Source organism: Pogona vitticeps, chromosome 12 (genome assembly GCF_051106095.1).
Source record: "Pogona vitticeps strain Pit_001003342236 chromosome 12, PviZW2.1, whole genome shotgun sequence".
In the NCBI taxonomy this organism is placed as follows: Eukaryota; Metazoa; Chordata; class Lepidosauria; order Squamata; family Agamidae; genus Pogona; species Pogona vitticeps.
The window spans coordinates 19,725,828-19,741,472 of record NC_135794.1 but is presented as its reverse complement, the minus strand read 5'-3'; the positions used below and the strand labels follow the sequence as shown (position 1 = coordinate 19,741,472).

The following is a 15,645-nucleotide window of genomic DNA, read 5'->3' as shown; positions in this document are numbered from 1 at the left end:
CAGCCATGGAAACTTTCCCAGGGGATGACAATGGAAACCACTCCTTCCACATAGACCTCAAAAATCCTGCTAGAGTTGTCAAAAGTCAGAAAAGACTCAAGAGCACATAACACAGGGCCAGTCACCAATCATATGTGTTTTTTTTTTTAATTTCCAAACTTGTATCAGCACTTCATGTTAATAGCAGAGGGCCATGCCAGATAAGTCTGTCCATTGCAAAGTCAATGAGCCTGGAAGCCACTCCAAATGGATGCGGAAGATCACTTTCCATGTCACTACTTTCTGCTTTTCCACTAAAAGGACTGCTCAGATAAAACGCAGAACTATAATGGCCAGAATCCTATTGCACCTTTACAGTAGCTCAGTGGTCCCCAACCTTGGGCCTCCAGATGTTCTTGGACTTCAATTCCTAGAAATCCTGGCCAGCAGAGGTGGCGGTGAAGACTTCTGGGAGTTGTAGTCCAAGAACATCTGGAGGTCCAAGGTTGGGGACCACTGCAGTAGCTATAAGTGTCATGGTGTAAATTGTGGTGGCTGCTAATTTCTCTTTTCCTTCTGCAGCCCACCTTTCCCACCATTATTGTTTTTTTTCTCTCTCTCCAGAGAATCCTGTCTTGTCAGGATGTGCCCAAAGTAGGACAGCCTCAGCTTCGACATTTTTCCCTCCGAAGATAGTTCAGGCTTGAGTTGATCTAGGATCCCACTTGTTCCTCTTTCTGGTAGTCCCGGGTATCTGCAAAGCACCCACAGCACCATATTTTGAATGAGCCAAGAGACGTGTCCATAGCTGTGACTGCTCATCTCCGTAGCTGCTTACAAGACAACTGTAGGTCTGTTCTCCTCCCCATGCCCTAGTCTCCTTTCTTCATTCTGCAAAAGCAAAGGCAGGTGATTCCTTTATTCAACCACTAAAAATTCATGTGCAGATACAAAAAAAAATCAACTTTGCCTTTCCTTCGTCTCTTCATTCTGGTCGGCCCGAAGAATGCGAGAGACAGCTTCTTGCAAGGGCAGTGCGATCTCATACCATGGCCCAATCAATAGTAAGGCTGCTCCTAGACTTTTGGACCAATCAGAAGGAAGGAAGGTTCTACCTGCCATTGGATCCCACCTACAGTTTTATTTGCCCAGAACCAAACAAAACACATTTCCTTAAAATGTCCACTTGCCACTATGGCGAGTCTTTACCCCTGCTCTACTTCATCTCCCAGCATGGGCTGCTTGAGATAGCTGTCTCATTTTGAACAAAGGTAGGGGCAAAATGTGTGTGGTATAGTGGACAGAGTGTGAGGTGACTCAGGAAACCCGGGTTCAAATATTCACTCAGCCGTAGAGGCTCACCAAGGATGGCAATGGTAAACCACTCCTTCAACATATACCTCACAAATCCTGTTAGGCTTCTCATAAATCAGATTAGCCTCCCTATAGCAAAGACAATGACTAAAAGCCACTCCAAATGTATGTTGAAGACCACTTTCCAGTTGTTGTTGTTTTCATTTTCTAATTTACTTCCTGTTTTTTCCACTAAAGGGACTGCTCATCCCCCTCAGATAAAACGTAGGATCCTATTGCACATTTACAACAGTGATTCGTTTCATGGGGTAAATTGTGGTGGCTACTAATTAACATACTGGCTTCTTGTCATGTGGCAAGTTTCATGATTGGCAAGCGAGTAGAAGTGGCAGCTTGTCAATTAGTGGCAATTCACCTTCGTGATTTTACACCATTACACTTAGGCAGGCATAAATCTGCAATAGGATTTTGGCCACAGCATACAGAAACAATTAAAAAACACAACAGTGCAAAGTTAAGAAATACTAGTCACTAACTCTAATCTACTGTAGTTCATGAAACTTGTGTATGACTGTACAGCGGAGGTGGAGAATATGTTTTGGGTGGGACCCAGATGCCGTCACTGAGTGGGGTAATGTCCACTGATAGGATTAGGTTCCTGTAAGTGCCTATTTCTCTTCCAACCCCCCTCAGACTGGGGCAGAGAAATCCCCCCTTGTTATCTCTGATCATTGATTGAAGGCAAGGACAGGGATTATTTTGGCCCAGCCCAGCTAGAGATGGGGTTTGATGGATGGGTACCTTCCTTCCGCTGCACAGCAGGAGGCACGTTACCTCTAGAGGGACCGTAGTAGCTCTGAAAAGAATGAACTTCTTTGGACATGTTGAACACCAAAATGGCAGTGAGGATGTGGGCTACCAATGATATGGTAGCAGCGGACTTGAGTTTTTAGCAAAGGCCTGTGGGAATTGTAGTCTCTCCCGCCCCCACCCCCACGGTAATCTCATCAAGCTTTGCTCACATCGCCTTTAGGCTAACCCTTTAAAAAAACCCACCATGTCCTGGTGTACATTCCAAAAGTAAATGCAGCACATTGTCCACACACTGCAGGTTGGAAGAACATTATCTGAACAATACAAATTCTTGTAGGTTGTTCAGAAGCCTGTATGTTCCTTTCCATGAAACATTGCTGATCCTTATTTATGCATGTCTTCACCACAGCATTTCTAGTCTTTTAAAGTGCCTTGCAATTTCTATGTCCACCTCTAGATGGTATGTTTTATTCATTTTAGCTCTACAATCAGATTTCTTTCTTTTGTTCTTTCTTTCTTTCTTAATTACATAACCTTCTGGAAGGTTAAGCAGCACCAGAAACAGTCTGGGCAGAAGGGGGGGGGGGAATGAGCAAAACAGATTTTTGACAACCATTCTTTTGTTGTGACGAGAGACAAGATCATATCGAAATAACAACAGCAATTAGTGGGGCACGAATTAGGATTTCCTGTTAATTTAAAAGTGAAAGTATATAGGATTAGGAATGCTGGAGTAATAGCGTGATCTTACATCTATCTTTTTCCAAAGTTAAGCTCCACTGAGTTCAGTAGGGTTTACTTTGAGGTAAGAGTGGTGTAACTTGAGAAAAAAGTTTCCTAATTAGCCAAACTGTTCCAAGAAATAATCAGGCTTTCTGTGCTGAACGCTTTTCCTGGAAGATTCTCAGGTGTCTACGTTTTACAGCTGAACTCAGGACCCTTTTTATACATATATTTAAAAAATCTTTCCATGTTATTTCTTGGCAGCTAATGTTGTTCCAATCCTGTGATTCGGTGCATTAAGCATTATTAACGTACAGTATCCTGGTGTCTTTGGCAGCAGATCAAAAAAATATAAGGGAATGCTCTCTAGTTCAAAACAATACCTCCCTCAACACATGGGAGAATGGTATAAAACCTGAGAATCTCTTGTAAAAAGGCCTTTAAATGCCCTTGAAAAATAACTTTGGAAAGTAACCATAAACAATTTTATAATAATTGCATCAAAGAAGTAAAGCAGCTACTTGCCACTTTACTTTTGTTGTAACTACTTGCTTGTTACAACAGTAACTGATTTCATATAACTTTACTCCCCACCTTTGCTTTACAGATATCTGCCAAAAATATTGTCAAGAAAAGGTGTTGGTGAATATAATAGGAAGGATCGCATCTGTCAGATAATCTGAAACATAGCATGCCTAGGTCAACATCATATGAAAAGTTTAGTAATCCAGATACGTCAAACTTGCTTTCTCTCCGCGACAAGGTGTATTAGTTTTAGTACATTGGCAGTTATTTTCCAGCCCTTTGTCAGAGAACACTGCAATTCTTCATAAGCTTACATAGAGTAAAAAACAAAAAACAGAGGACAAAATTCCATGGCAAGCATCCTGCTGACAACTCCCAGTTTCCCCTACTGTATACTCGATTGGAAATAACATGTTAAAAGTAACCATGTTAGCTGTAATGCATCCTCTTTGGGAGTAACAAGCAGGACAATCCTGCTGGTGTAAGTATGTCTGGGAAAAATGATATCACCAGTAGGGGAAGATTTTCAGTAATTAAGGACTTCCTTCTTTTCTCCCGTGGCTTGTTTAGCACACAAACAATCTGTTTCATCATGTAGAAGTCATTGGAGCTGCAGGACAGAAGGAGAAGGTGTTTCATTGTCAGAAATCAGTGTCACGTGATAACATTATTGGCAGGGTGAAATTTTCAGTAATGAAAGAGTTGCTCCTTCTGTCCCATGGCTCCCACAGACACCATGTGATGAAACAGCTTATTTGCAAGTTGGATAAGCTGCAGAAGTCAAGGGGGAAGTCTTTAATTCCTGAAAATCTCCCCTTGCTGGTGATGTTATCACGCTTCCATTGGCATAGTTATGCCAAAAGGATTTCAGGCAATTACTTTTATTTTTCTAGCATTCACATAAGCACCTGGTTAAGGTTTACCCATTAATTTACTTATTATTTCCATGAAGCTGGTTTTGTTTAGAAGCATTAAGATAACAAGCAATTTTGGTCACTTTTTTATTTAAGGCTTTAATATTAACAAAATTATGGTGGTTTAAAATAAACAATCTTATCCAACACCAATAGCATTATTAACACAGTTTTGTAGTATTAAGGCTTGTGTGTTTCTGCTTTGTTGACAATAATCACTAACAACAATGCATATTGTTTAAAAATAAGGATGTTCTAATTATCTGTTTCCCAGATAAGCTTGCTCACACGTTATGCTGCTGGATGTTTGCCTCAGTACAAACATCCCCCTCATTTATGGGACCGCCTAAAGTCCCAGAATTTTCAAACTTCCTTCTGTCTAGGTTCTGGAAACCTGCTTTGTATTTTCCAGAGGAGAGAATCTACAAAAAAGAAAGTCTGAAGATAATACCGCATTATATACCATAGAAATATGGTTTTGCTATACACATAAGCTAGTATCCTGTTGCCCAAATGTGGTGCAGAAGAGAAACATGTCAGCGTCCCTCCAATTTCAGTAAGCTTCCAGTCCCATACCTGTCCTTGCACTAACTGAGAGATCATCATAGAACCAGTCACATAATGGGAGATGGCCATAATTACAGGGAGAGGTGCTTATACAATTCCCATACAGTTCCATGTTAATTCCACAGGATTTTGGCATTCATATTTTCCCTTCCAGGGCAAGACCACATACTTAGTGGTAATATACAACCTGCTTTGTATCTCCAGGTACAGAAGGAAAGACGGTCCTGAAATAGTGGACATAGGCTACTAATTAATGAAAATGATATGGCACTAAATGAATGAACCCTCTGGCTCAGTACAGTGGTGCCTCGCTTGACGACGTTAATTCGTTCCAGCAAAATCGCTGTAGAGTGAAAACGTCATCAAACGAAATTTAAAAACGCATTGAAACGCATTAAAAACCGTTCAATGCATTCCAATGGGCTGAATACCTGCTTGTCCAGTGAAGATCCTCCATACGGCGGCCATTTTTGGTGCCTGTATAGTGAGGAATCCATCCTAGAAAACAGCGGGGGGCCATTTTGAAAGCCGGCAGCCATTTTGAAACCCAACGATCAGCTGTTTCCTGATCATCGGAAAGTGAAAAATCAAACAAACTGGACATGAAATTCTATTTCAAAATACCGAAATACTGGACAATACTGGACAACACCAGCAATCATTACGTCAGACTGCAGAGGGAAGCCATTGAAATCCACAAGCACCAGCAGAACCTCTACAAAAAAGAGGAAAGTTTGAAACTCAATAAAACTTGGCTCCCAGCTCTCAAAAATACAGCCTGTAAAAGGTCAATGAACTCTACCCAGCCACAAGGACAGGGGATCACTACACACAAAAGACCAGCTAATGACACCCATCAACCACAGTGACAGATAATCTCTCCTTCTTATCACAACAATACACCCACAACAATACATACTAATCACCCATCTATAGAAAAATACAAAAGCCTATCTCACAGCCATAAATACTGCACTCCCAAATCCAACTACACCAGAGCACAGAGTGCTATCCTCTGAAGATGCCAGCCACAGAGACTGGCGAAACGTTAGGAAGAACAACCTCCAGAACATGGCCAAAGAGCCCGAAAAACCCACAACAACCATTAGATCCCAGCCGTGAAAGCCTTCATGAATACATAAACCTTGTATACTTCTTCTCTGCTCTTAGTCATGTTCTGATCTGACAAATTTGTGATAGAAACTAATGATCTATCCACCCTCTCGCCGGGGTTAAAATCATCACAGGAAAGAGAATCTGTAGGGTCACACTCATATGCCAGGTTTGCCTCGGAGCTAATATGTTCCCAAATCAGTGGGGTTTCACCTGAGTGTGGAAAATGTGTGTTTTTGTTTGTTTGTTTGTTTTTTGACAATAAGTCCCAGAATGCTTGAGACAGAATGGCCACACTCTCTGGGAAAATCTGAGATATGTAATTTTAAAAAATGAAAAAATTTACAGTCTCCGGGGTTAATCTCTAGACACTTTCTGGTTTGAGATGTAACTTGTTTCATTTTTTCTTGGAAGACAAGCCACACATTTCTATTTATCTGAGTTCCAGAGGATTTCAGTCAACTAACTGGCAGAAAGAGGGACCCCTTCCACTCAAAGGGTCTTGCAAAGTTGGATGTAAAGACGACAGTCTTTAAATCCCAGGTGTATAGAATGCATCTAGCTATAAACAGCCTCCTTACGTACAGACTGAAATATCTTGCTTGTTTGAACAGAACAGCTTTAAAAAGCCTAGCGGGTGCCATGTGGAATGTTTCACTGTGGTGTGTAAAATTTCACATTCCTGTACCAGGTTCATGATAGAAAGGCTGACGCTGCTGCTCAGCCTTTCATGTGGGCTTTTGCAAGGTGTTGCAAAACCCTTTATATAGCCTTCTAGTGTTCTACCCACTCCACTCCCCATCCTGAACTCTGGGGATCTATAAAGACCAAGGGGGATTTGAAGGGGTATAGGAAGGACCATAGCTAGCTCCACACATGGAGAAAGTTAGTGTGCCATTGCGAAACATAGTCAAGTATTCATTCAACAAATATTGCCAAAGGCACAGCCATCCTTTTGAGGAAAATCAAGGTGGAGAAGCCACTTTTTCTTATGAAGGTCTGGAAGGGGGGGCATTTCCCTCCTCCTTTGCCCCTTTCTTGCACATTTTCCTTCTGGTTGATTCCAATCCGAAGAAAATTAACTGTGCCGATGGCCATTTCTCCACCCCTGTGCTGGAGATATGTTGGGAAAATGGGAAGGCAGGCGATCTTCGAGTCTTTTAATGGTGTAAGCCAGCTTGGGTCATTTTTTAAGGAGAAAAGTGGGGTAAAATATTTTGAATAAATAAAATAAATCCATCACCTCTTCTAGCATATGCCTCTGATTCCTGAGGACAGCAGCCTATCTCCCGTTCCGCAGTTGAGATCTCTGGGGTCAGATCGCTCCTTGGGACTTCTCTCCATTGGGGGGGGGAGAAGAACCATTATCCTTCAGACATGGGATATACTTTCAGGGACCAGAGTTTAGCAGCCTTAATAAGACAACATGCACAGTTCCTAAGAACAGAAGCTTGCATTTCGTATATATTAAATTCCTGAGAAAATAGTCAAGGTAAAAGACACAGCGATGGAATGTTTCCCCAGCAAAATTTTAATTAGAAAATGAATATTTCTACTTGAGCAATTCATCTTTTAAGCAAGAGGTGGTGCTGCCCATTAAGAGCTCAACAAATCTCGCTCCTTGTTTCAAAAGACCAGCCTTTCACATTTGCAAAGCAGAAAGGACACCTTCCAAACACGTCTAGAACATTCTTTCATGCTTAATGGATACCTCTGTGAATGAAAAGAGTCCCAGCATCACCTTGTCTGCTACAGCTTTTCACCCAACCATACCAGCGGTATAAGCAGCAAATACGGAAGTCCAGATGCCCACTGTGTCATGAAGACCTAAACAAATCTCTAGCACCTGTTCCAAACTCTGCCATACCCCAAGGTAGAGTCCAAAAATTAAGGTTCCTGTGTTGGTTTATGTCAACAAACCATTTTTACATCTCTAATAAAAGTTGATAGTCTTAACCATGCATTCCAAACATTAATCACAGTTTGTGGCGTTATCCAGGTAAACACTAATGAATGTTAACTGTGCTTGGTGGAAACAAGTTGTCTTAAAACCACAATTTGCAAGCCTGTCTTGTTTTCACAGGGACTGGAAATAGTTTAAATTAATTTGTTCCCCTCATTCGCTACAGTTTTGAAATTGAGAATGGTTTTAAAATTTGTTATTTTGATGTGTTAATTTGTCACTAGCCATTTTAGTAATTTTTACCAATTTAACAAAGCAGATTGATTAAATTCATTCCTAAATGTGAAGCATTTTGTTAAGAAATCAATTACTGTTACCAACTTAACATTAATACTACATTTTACCAATTTAACACTAATACATTGACAGCAAAATAATTGGCCAAAATCCTGTTGCAAGATATTACACACAAAAGAGGAGTTGTGGAAGTAGATTTTGCAGTTTTCTTACCATCTGCCATGTAGCTGGGCATGTGACTGTGTGTGTGACCCAGGTATGTCTGAGCACATGGCAGCCAGCTATGCAATTTCTGGTTGACGTCACATTTCAGTAGGATTCTGGCCCATGTTTCAAAGTTCTGCTCTCCTCCAAGTGCAATTACGTAAGACTAGGATACATGTGGAGGAAAGAGTGTTGTTTTTGCTACCAAAATGACTCAGAGTACTTCAATGCACTACCCCTCCAGGTGATGTCTTGAGGTCCTAGCACACAAAACTCCACAATATTTAGACAGAAGAGACTATTTGAGTTCCTGCTTCTACAATATCTCAGCATCTGAAGAATGAAGCAGTAGAACAGTAAAATTCTAATCTGTATAGTAATCTATGAGTGTATGTACACTACATGGTTATAGGAGTTTGGTAATTGTTTGAACTGTTGGTAAGATTCCAGAGTCCCGGTAACTTAGTGTATACAAAAACTCACCTGCCCCAAATAAATTCTATTCCATAGTTTTCTATCTGTCTGCTTCAGTGTATTTAAGAAGAGGATGGCTTGGGACTTCCCTGAACTGGCATTGTAAAGGAGCGGGCTGGACTAAAGGACACATAAACTATGGGAAACTCAAGCCATCTCCTAGCCCCAGAGAGCATTGGGATGTGAAGACCCAGGCTTTTCATGAGTAGAAGCTCCTCAAAGTAGAACATCTGCCGGAAGTAGTGCCTTGGATGGGTTGCTTAAGAGTTTTCCGAACAACATTGAGGTACTAGCTTTTCATTCAGCTCCTGTTTTCTCTGATTAGCTAGCTCTTGACCGGGTCAATGTTAGATCCGGGTATTGGCATTTCACCCATCTTTTGGACTTGACCTTGCCCAAAGCCTGCAATCTTACACTGCAGTCATGCTAGTTTTTTAGACTTTTTATTGCCTCCATCTTGCTGTCACACCCATCTTCCCTTGGCTTTGCCAGAGAGATGATGCCATTCACGAGAAGAGGGAGGCTCAAAGGTAGTGGAATTCTTGACCAAAGGGCTTCCACCCAACCCTAGAACTTCTAGGTCGAGGAAACCCAAGTTCAGCTTTGAATCATTCAAGCATGTGCATCACTTGATCACTTTTCACTGGATAATTGGAATCCAAATGTGTCATCCGAATGGCTTGCATTTGAGGTGACCTCAGATGTGGAACCCTTCAGGATTTATTTAGGGAAGGCCACCATGGTAGGAACTGTGTTCTGCATATAACATGTCCTAGGTTCAGTGATGAAAAGGCAGATATGGACCAGCTGCAAAACGCTAACAATGGCTCTCCCTAAGATGCCAAACGAAGCAAAGTGGCATCTTTTATGCCATGGAGAGCAAGAGAAAGAACAGCAAATGCAACAGTGTCCACTGGGAGCATGAAGCCTGGTGCCTCTGGGAAACTATAAACCACAAATACATTCCCTCTTTCCTCCCCCCCCCGTCTCCCTCCCTCCCATTCAACAGTACACAATTACTTGTCATTGTGGCAAAACAAATAAGGCTTCATTATAATTAACATTTGGATGGTGGTAAACAAGTTTATTTATGCTTGAGCACTGCTGAAGAAACAAGCCTCACAGAGGAAGAGGCGCTCATAGTAGGTGGCCCAGTTTCTGTTGTGTTTTTGTGTGTGTTTTTAAAATATACTTTCGTTGTTGTTGTCGTCTCCTCACATGGAAGAACAGCTTTTACAAAAACCACCCTGAACTTAGAGAGAGAGGCTGCTGTTCAACCGGGGCCGGGTTAATGAAAGTACGGGGTGTGCTTGTTAAAAGGAAGGACTCAAACACCAACAGTCATGGGTGGTCACATTTTTATGTGATGATATGTATTCTTTCCCCTTTTCAACATTTCTGCTCTTAACCTACTCCTTCTTTTTTTGCTTCCCAACCATCTCACTGACTAAGTAAGGTCAATGCTCTGGGGCATTTTGATTAGAATAGAAATGGCGTTACTTGCCACCTCCCTTAGACTTCCCCATTCTTTTTGTGCTAAGCTGTAACTCTCATTGTACCTGGTACTATTGGTCCCAAAAATGATATATTGTACTGAGATAGTCCAGTTGCAATGCAAAGTATTTTGGAGGTGGCTTGGTCTTAATAGGTAGTTAAGACCCATTAGATTTACAAAAGATCTGTTTCTGGTAGAAATAAAAGGTGCTAGAACACAGCTACTCAGACTCTTCTTAGGAATGTGGCTATGGGAAATGCCATGAGGATCACTGGTAATTTAAAATACCAGTTATCATGGTCAAAGAAGAGCATAATAAACATATGTCCTTCCATATTTGCCACCACATAACTATTAAGAGGAACGTCTGTATGCTTGTGAAGATTAAGTAGTTGAGTCTTTGACCCATGTCTTGTTTGAGTGTAGCCTCCACAGAGACGATCGTAACAGTCTTTTCTATCCTGTTATGAGGAAATGCCCTGAAAGGCCATTCATATGGTATATGGAGTATTTGTTAACAGGTATAAACCACTTACAGAGTCGGTAGCTAAATTCCTGTTTTGTATTGTAAGATTTCATAAAAATCGCTTATTAATCTAACTGACTACCTTCTCAAAATGTTTTAATAATTATTTTTATCTTGTTTGTTGTGTTGTTTTAAGTTGGGTCTCTAATGGCATAATAAAGAATAAAGAATAACTTTTAAGAACATGTTGTTGTTTAGTTGTTAAGTTGTGTCTTCGTGACCCCATGGACCAGAGCACGCCAGGCCCTTCCATCTTCCTTCCACTGCCTCCTGGAGTTGAGTCAAATTCATGTTGGTCGCTTCGGTGACCCTGTCCAACAGTCTCGTCCTCTGTCATCCCTTCTCCTCTTGCCTTCACACTTTCCCAACATCAGGGTCTTTTCCAGAGAGTCTTTTCATGAGATGGCCAAAGTACTGGAGCCTCAGCTTCAGGATTTGTCCTTCCAGTGAGCACTCAGGCTTGATTTCCTTTAGAATAGATTGGTTTGTTCTTCTTGCAGTCCAGGGGACTCTCAAGAGTCTCCTCCAGCACCACAATTCAAAAGCATCAATTCTTTAGCAGTCAGCCTTCTTTATGGTCCAGCTCTCACTTCCATACATCACTAGTGGAAAAACCATAGCTTTGACTATGCGGACCTTTGTTGTTTAAGACCATAACCAAGCCTTATTATACGTAAATGAAATAATCGTACAGGGAGATCCATAGGTCCCATAGTCTGATTTTGGAAGCCAGTTCTACGACTTGGAAGAGTCCCAGTTCAGTCCAGAGTAATTTGTACCTTAAAGGATCCCATTTGTGTTTTGGATCTGAATCAGTTTGCCAGCTTATTCTTCATTGGCAATGGAAAAATAAAACAGTTGTAACATTTTGGTTTTGCACTGATGTATGTGAAACATGGAAGCATGCTAGGTCTTTAAAATGGAAGGGGGCCTGCCAATTTCAGACAGATAGCGTTGGGGTTTGTTTTTTAGGGGGGAGGACTAGCACTTTAAAATTTTGCTTTTTCCAAAACAAGCGAACAAACCAACACACCCAGGAAAAGTAAAGAAAAAAGCAACTTGTGATCCCATCCAACTCACTTTGCTTCACCCTGGAACTTAATCTGGCCGTTCTGCTTTGGTCTGGACCTCATACTAATAGGTCTAAATTAAACTAATTTGGTTAGTAATTTGGGATTGGCCTGATTTTGGTATACAGTCCTATGATTATGTATTTTTCTTCTGTTGACCCCCAACCTTTGCTTCCTTTCTATTCCTCTGGGCTGAATGGGAGACACAGAGATCCAGAGTCCTGTTTCTTTTAATCTGTCAAGTGCCATGTACAGTGAACATGCTAAAGAAATACATACACAGATGGGGGAAAATCCACAGATAGTTCCTGGAAAAGCACGTGTAGATACAGAAGGATAGAAAGATACAATACAACCTAGAACCAGGTGCAAGATCAGCAAAGAGATGCAAACTCTTGACATTAATAATAATAATAATAATAATAATAATAATAATAATAATAATAATAATAATAATAATAATAATAATAATAATAATAATAATAATAATAATAATAATAATAATAATAATAATAATAATAATGCCACACCACTGGAAATTTTAAGAAATCTTCCAAATAAACTGGAGAATTTTCTGTCCTGACATTGAAACAGAGTCCTCCCACCATCTTTGATCATTAATGAGAAAACAGAAGAAATTTAACATTTGAATGTTAACAGTTTTCCATGCAATGGCAGCCCAAAACCAGCCCCTGGCTATTCCTCACCACTTTTTGCAATTATTTTCCCTCAGACTTTCCCATCTCAGTAATAATAATAATAATATTACAGTAAAAGAAAAGATAAGCAGCAACACTGATCCCAGACTTCTTGGCTTTTCTCTTTAGCCTATTAGAGGCTCCAGTGAAGAAAACTGAGGTAACTGAAAGGTATAATTCAACTAAGTAGTGTTGTTGCACACTCCGTGTGAACGGACTTTAGTAACCTTCCCATACTTCACTCCGCTCGCCTCCCACAAAGAGATTAAAATTCTAAAGCAAGCTAAAGACATCTCTAATTTGCTCTGGTTGATTTGGGATGGTCCTGTCCTCCTCCTTCCTTTGTCCCTCCACATCTCGTGGAAAGGCATGGAAGTAAATGGTACACTGTGGTCACTGCCCCTGCATAGCCTAGCATAAAGCAGCTAAAGTCTTGGATTGTTCTTTCAAACTTTTAATACCAAAAACCAAAACAAAACCCCCCAAAAAACCCAAAATCTTGTACACATTTTTGTAAAATCAGTCAGTATTGGTGTCAAAGGAAATGCGGTGATGGCCATCCTTGAAATCCATAAGGCTAATTCCGAACCTCCAGAGGGATCTGTTGGCCTCCAGCACTTGAATACATCAAGTGAAGCAAACAGAAATATTGGTGGGGAAAATTGCCTTTGACAGAAAATCTTGGACAAAACGGCCAGCATCGTGGGACATTCCAGTGGGGTAATTCTGCTTGATCTCGTGGTGCAAACATAAATAATAATAATAATAATAATAATAATAATAATAATAATAATAATAATAATAATAATAATAATAATAATAATAATAATAATAATAATAATAATAATAATAATAATAATAATAATAATAATAATAATAATATAATTTATTGTCATTGTAAGTATATACACAGTATACCATACAACGAAATTCACAAAAAACTGCAGCAAGTAGCCGATGAAACAAAACTCAAGGGCTTTCTGGTCACATAAGGAGGTCCCAGAAACTTCCAAGCTGTGCAAATGTCCGACCATTAGCCCAACAGACCATGGCGCAAGCGGAATCTTTAAATAGGATCTAGGCCCCTGATAATATAGTCTCATTCTAATTATGTGCAATCACTTACAGGAAGTGGTCAAGGTTTTAGAGGTCACAATTTGAAGTACGAATGAGTCTTTCTCTTCCAATGAACTACATCAGTCCTTCTCACAGAATCACCTCAAGTTTCAAAGGAAAGGTTGCTGGACAGCTCAGTGGTTGAGGTATCCAACTGACACAGGGAGTTTGATTCCCCGTTGTGTCCCCTGGGAGAAGAAACCAGCCTGTGTAGACATGGACTACCACCTAGAGAACTCAGGAAAGGGTCGCCATAAGTCATAATCAACTTGACAGTACTATACGTAACTATAATTGTTTAAAGGAAAGCTTCATCTTCGTCACTTGTCAAACTCGCTCAGGCCTGTGTCCAAGATATTTTGAGACCTGAGTCAGAACATGATTTCTGAGGTTGGGATGGCAGTGTTGGTCATGGCTCTATCCTTCCCCCAAGATTAGTGGGAACAAAGATAAATAATGCAAAGCGAAAAGCATATCTTGTATGCAAATCGTATACATCAGGTTCTTAAGACAAAGTCTTACTGTTGTTATCAGGTTGATGTGAAGTTGGGGGTGTATGTAAACCAAGTCGTGGGAACAATATAAAAAAGATCCTCTTAAATCCAGGTAGCTGAAATAAATCAAGAGGACTAGAATCTTTCACCTCAGTGAGATGACAGTTTATCTCTGGTTGAAGAAGCTGTCCTGTTGGCTCCCTCAGCTCTGGATGACATGTGCTCAGAAGTTTTTGGATGCACAGAGATGCCGTCCAAAGAGGCAGGCTCCCCATAACTTTACAAGGCCCTCCGTTTTGAGAATCTTCTCCACCTTCTTGCCAAGAGAAGAATTTTCTTTACAAGGTGACACCAATGGACTGCCACTCCTCATTTTCCCTTACACAGCAATGAATGAAAGGAACCCTGGCCTTGAATGCCCAGGACGTTAACCACTATATACATATCCTTCGTTGTCATTACTAGCTCGAGAATATTAGGGCCTCTCAGATGTCACTTGGAGGTGACAAGGAGTCAAATCTGATTAAGAACATCTGACCTTATCGCCAAGCTGATGATGTAAACGATGGTGTAAACTCAGTTGACCTTCATAGGTCAAGTCATGTGAGCCTTTTAAAATACAACTCGCTGCCCCCACTAGCTTTCTCGACAGTTTTAGCATATCATATATTGGATAATCCATGTGAAGGGCATTTATGACATATGCATCATAGAGTTTATCTCAAAGCCCTCTGGTTTCTAGAAGTCTTCAATGTTGGAGAACGCTTTGTTCAGACAAAAAAAAAGAGCTGCATGTTAGAACAGTGATCAGCAACTATGGACTTCCAGATGTTCTTGGATTGCAGCTCCCATCAGCCTTTGCCACTATAATAAAGGATCATGGGAGCAGAAGGCCAACTAACCATAGCGCAAGGTTTATACTTGCCAATCGCAGTACTATATTAGATTGTGATTTTCTCAAATCTTTGCTATGTATGTGTGATTCTTCTCCCCTTGCATTTGTGACATGAGTTGTGGCACAGAACCTATTACATCCACAAGTGGGAAACATTTTTGTTCACAATCAGATCCACTGTAAATGTACACATTTAATTTACAGCTGCAAATGCTCATGCAAGGCAATTCAGCATGGACATCTGCCATGAATTTTTGGGACTCTGACCCACAGTTGTTTTGAACTGTTCATGAAGGGATAGTGCACAGCCAGAGGAAGTAGAGTTTTATCCACAAAAGTCTGACATTTGTATGATTTCTTTAGTGGTTCAGTAAAAGTATCACTTAATTCTTGCATTTGTGAAATTCTGAACCACACAGACTTTTCCTAATTTTTTTCAAGAGTATGCAAGCTCTCTGATTCTCTAGAACCCTTCCTAGGGCCAGGTATACTTTGTCTTGTAAAGAAAATGAAACTCCAACTTGT

General features: G+C 40.6%; 1 long non-coding RNA gene across 1 annotated transcript in view; it reads left to right on the top strand.

The window, feature by feature from the left end:
• Positions 1-11,461, top strand: part of LOC144584632 (uncharacterized) — a 53,546-nt gene extending 42,085 nt beyond the window's left edge. The window contains exon 2 of the long non-coding RNA XR_013539007.1: positions 11,348-11,461. This is a non-coding gene — a long non-coding RNA (uncharacterized LOC144584632). The remainder of the gene's footprint in view (positions 1-11,347) is intronic.
• Positions 11,462-15,645: the final 4,184 nt, after the last annotated feature.